Genomic DNA, 4,895 nt, shown 5'->3' with positions numbered 1-4,895 from the left:
TAGCTGCAGCGGGCGGGGAAGCTGCTCAGTTCCCCCCCCGCAACTAATGCGCACACACACAATCACACACAGTGGATGCAGGAAACGCAGATGAGATGCACAGGATGACCTAAATTGAGGACAGCTGCCTTATTGAAGGTGCAATGATAAATTAAAATCCAATAAGTACTTTATCAAACTGAATCATTGTGTGTCCCAGCCCGGCCCCCCTACTACAGCAACGGCGCAATGTCCACGAGTCAGCTCATATAGACACAGCAATTCCTGTTTTTCACCTTTATGAGGCAAAAAAAGTGGCTGGTAAAAAGTGACAGTGGCGGGTGGATTTTTAAAGACTTTTTTTTTACCCTGACGTGCAATGGTTTTGCAGAATTGAGTGCATCACAAAACACAGCACAGGCTCAGCAACACAATGACCGGGCATATTCATCAGAACAGAAATAAGAACAATACATGATAACTATCCTGTCATCCCCCTACAAGTATGACCAGCATAGCATTATAATCAAGATCAAAATACATCAACAGATATAGGCTACAACTAGCGGCAACAACATAATCCCAGATCAACATGAACATCGTCCTACGAGGCATAAATATTACTACTGAACCATACCTCTTTTCCCTGATCTTAGAAGGGTAATGGATGTGGAGTTGTATGAGTGTTTGTATCTCCTCAGGACTTTTTATGACTCTGTGGTGGCCTCTGCCATCCTTTATGCTGTTGTCTGCTGGAGGGGGGGCAGCTCGGACCGGGACAGGAGCAGGCTCAATAGACTGATCGGGAGAGCGAGCTCTGTCCTGGACTGTCCTCTGGACCCCATAGAGAAAGTAGGGGAGAGGAGGATGTATAAGCTGACATCCATCATGGACAACACCTCTCACCCCCTACATGACACTGTGGGGTCCCTGAGCAGCTCCTTCAGCAGCAGACTGATACACCCCCGGTGTAAGAAGGAGAGGTACCGCAGGTCATTCATCCCGGCCGCTGTCAGACTCTACAACACTTGCACTTCCTGATAATGTTGTAGTTTCTGTCCCTGTTTTTTCATTTACTCCACACACTCTGTATATTTTTATTATCTGTATTTATATTTTTCCAATACAAGTACTTACTTTTTCAATATTATTAATGGTCACAGGTGAATATATAACTTATATTATGGTTACCTAATTTTGCATTAGTACTTTAATTACATATTCAATTTAATTTTAACGTCACTTACTTACACTGCAATATTGTTTTCTTGTACTATGGCAACCACACTTTACTTTACAAAACCTTTATTTGACACCACTTTACTTCAGTCTACCTTCTGCTCATTGTCTATAGGTTGCCTGTTTTTCTTGTGTGTTTACTTGTTTGTTTTTGCTTTTATTGTAAAAAAAAAAAATGCTACTGTAACAAGGGAATTTCCCCGCTGTGGGATGAATAAAGTATTCTCTAATCTAATCTAATCTAATTTCTTTGTCTTCTCTGAGGGAAATCTGAAGTAGGTGCCAGTGTAGGGATTGAAACTCCTTTTAAAGAGGATGGGTGCCGTCAGACAAGATGGAATTTGCCCTCTTCACAGAAAGGCTACTCTGCTGTTAACTTTTACATTGATGTGCAGTACTTTAAAATGACAAAATTGTTCCAAGTCATTGTAAAAAAAAGTTGTTTGTTTTGTATGCATAGCCAACAGAGGGCACTATCACTTTGTGACATCTCTTCCTCCTCTCATCCAATCAGCTGAACCTAACCACCGGCAACTGACCTGCTGTGTGCTTGACAAGGCTGTATTCTTAGTTACATTCACTCTGATTTTGTTGCAATTTTTTGCAGTACTCTAAACAAGTTTCACTATTGCAAGGACTCTGCCCTGTTAGTCTGTGCTGCTTCTGCGTCTGTCACATGCAGAGAAAATGTGTTGTGTCAGAGCTGTTTTTGAGCTGTTGTCAGAGTGGATCCAAAATCCACCCCTGCTTGGGAAACAAACTCCTGTAGCTATCAGCCTTCCGTTCTTCACTCTCTCTGCATGTATGTGTGTGTTTGTGTGTTTGTGTGTGTGTGTGTGTGTGTGTGTAAGTGTGTGTGAGAGAGAAATAAATTCCACCAACTAGAGTCTAGACCAGGGGTCTTCAGCAGGGGGTCCGCGACCCCTAGGGTGTCCGCGGAGGTACTGCATGGGGGTCGCGAAAGTTTTGGTTGATTAGACTTTTTTTATTCCCCCCCCCCCCTGCAATTTTTTCCACTAATTGAAATGTCTTTAAATACACATTAACATGAATTCAACACACTGTAGTAAACAGAAAATGGAGGCAGAAGAGTGTTTCAGTCCTCAATGCCACACTGGCACTAGGACCAGTTGATAAACACAATTTACAACACTATATAATTAGGGGGTCCCGCTCCATCTCGCCATCAGTTGGGGGTCAATGGCCTGGAAAACGTTGAAGACCCCTGGTCTAGACTATCTGCTATTCAAATCCAAAGTGCTGCTTTTACCATGGAAACTCTAATAGTGTCATGGTAACTCAGCGTACCCAACTGTGGCAAATCATTTTCGACACTATCAAAAATGTATTGGTTGTAACTTTTGCTAAATTAACACACATTTTCCTTTTTAATCAAAAATGTCCAATCAGTTAAAACTTTCTCTCATGTGCCTCAACACCATGGACTAGAATACACCTTGTGGTAATTTGACTCTAAAACCAATTCAAATATTGTGATTGAGTCAGTGATCAAGATACAAGAGCTGTGCTGAATGCTAAAAATGTACTGCTAATAATTATTAATGTTAGTATTAATCCATATTTAGCCAAGCAACAAAAAAAGAGAAAAGAAAATCGAAGAAATTTCACTGTAAATGACAGTCACAATGTCTGTGCTGTGGATTCTCAGCATATGATGTTCAGACATGCTACCTATATCACTAAGCTTTTGTATCTTTACTTTTTTAAATCACTAAACTGTTCCGATCTGTCTGGATTGTCTGGGTCCTTTGCTGTAACCTTGCACTCACCTGCATAACGACAATGTGTACAGTTTGTATATGCTAGAATACTACTTGGGCCCTGATGTGCTTTAGGGTATGCAAGAGTATATAATAAATTAATTATATTTTACTGTATAAATGAAAATGGTTAATAACATTTAGTAATTATAGTCCATAAGTCCACTCTTATTTTCATATGTGCTGTATTATAATTATTGAAAGTTTTATCAATGGAAATACAATAATTTTGGAATATACCCACCTGCACACTTCAGTTGAACTTTGGAATGGAATAGTTGGAATAGTAGATTTTACTTAAATTAACAAGGCAGCAAAATTAATTGAGCTAGTCAAGACAAATACAAATACAAATACAGATCGTAATGACTTTATATCCCTAACACTTTGACTTCTTGCTAAAAGTGTTACAGTTCTTTTAAGTGAATGATTAAAAAAAAAAAAAAAGAACTTCATGTCCCAGGAATCTTGCGATCGTCACACGGAAGCAGCTTGTAAACAGGATTCGCTTATGTATAAAACCAGCGTACACCGAAACCCGCCCGGCTAGGCGGAGTTAGCCGGGAACAGGGGCCAGTGCGGTGTCTATGGATGTCCGCCGGTTGACCTGTTCAACCTGCAGCCGTTCCAAACCAACTAAACATTCTGAAGCTGCTTCTTGTCAATATTAACCGTAACATAGCTATATGTTTTATTAAGGTATACCGTTACCGGTGGTTGTGTAGCACGTGATCCGCCGTCGGGTAACGTTATCTCAAACTGTAATTTCTTATCTCAAACAGCTTTAATGGCTAACTTCCCTCTAACTTTATATCGACCTAGAGCGCCGCGGCGTGTGTAACGTTACTAGTGTGCCAATACACAAGCCTTCAGCAGGCGAAGGTAGGATCAACTTAGCTAGGTTACAATTTACATTTCGATTGTCAAGCTAACGCTAGCGTCATGTGTGTGTTTTTTGTCCACAACAAACATGAAAGTGTTGCCCCAAGTTTGCTTGTCCTCGGTAGATAGCTAGTGATATTAATCCGTGATTATTAAAACGGTTTGTGCAAAATACTGTACAGCAAGTATTTGGTACAAACTTTGCTGGTTCTTATTTTCATAGCTAACGCTAGCTAAGTGACTGTTGGCAGGCTGTTTGCACTTATATTAAAAATATGTGACTTTGTACTAAAAAGTAGATAATTTGTACTTTGACTCAGAGTCTAAAGTCTGAATGTCTTTGTCACAGCACGCAGGTATTGTCCTGGACCTCAGGGCTTTTTGTCACCATTTGTTTTCTGTATTAGAGGAGACTGGTTTAACATTCCCATAGGAAATGAAAATTAGAGCTCCTGTTTACCCTGCAAAATTAGTTATAATCAGCTATAATACAAACCAGTTGGGGCGCATCACAACTTTACAGAGCCAAAGGTGACATTTTCAGATGTCTTGTTCTGCATTCAAGCACCAGTCTTTGTTTTAAATTCTATTAAAATTCACTTGACCCCCATTAAACATTTAAAAGTAGTAGGCTTAACGTTGTGTGCAAATTTAACAAACGTATTTTAAAGCAAATTGATGCCAAAGTCTCCCTTGTTCAAGCCTCTGAAATGTAATGGTTGGCCATTGTTCAATTCTGTACACTTATTTGTACCTGTTGGGCAATTCAGAGCTTTGTAACATTAGAGTAGCACAGTAACACAATATAGGAAAATTAAAAAACAAACAAATTAAAAAAAAGTAAAAGTGTAATTTCTGGCATCACTGTTAAAGATAATTGCAGCTAAAATGTGATTTGTAAAAAAAATTTAAAAAAATAAAAGTTGCCATGGAAAACTTGACTACACTACACACTTGATTAGTAATAACAATTTGTTGTAAAATTCCTAATAACATCACAGAATCTGATGTGAG

The 4,895-nt window shown here is 39.3% G+C and overlaps 1 protein-coding gene across 1 annotated transcript in view; it reads left to right on the top strand.

The window, feature by feature from the left end:
• The first annotated feature begins 3,581 nt into the window (after positions 1 to 3,581).
• The window catches only part of amacr (alpha-methylacyl-CoA racemase), an 11,255-nt gene continuing 9,941 nt past the window's right edge, over positions 3,582 to 4,895 (top strand). The window contains exon 1 of the mRNA XM_032540020.1: positions 3,582 to 3,881. The gene's annotated coding sequence lies outside the window, so the exon portion shown is untranslated. The remainder of the gene's footprint in view (positions 3,882 to 4,895) is intronic.

The sequence above is a fragment of the Etheostoma spectabile genome, chromosome 16, assembly GCF_008692095.1.
Source record: "Etheostoma spectabile isolate EspeVRDwgs_2016 chromosome 16, UIUC_Espe_1.0, whole genome shotgun sequence".
Lineage (NCBI taxonomy): Eukaryota > Metazoa > Chordata > Actinopteri > Perciformes > Percidae > Etheostoma > Etheostoma spectabile.
The sequence above is the reverse complement of the archived record's forward strand: the minus strand, read 5'-3'. Positions and strand labels throughout refer to the sequence as shown.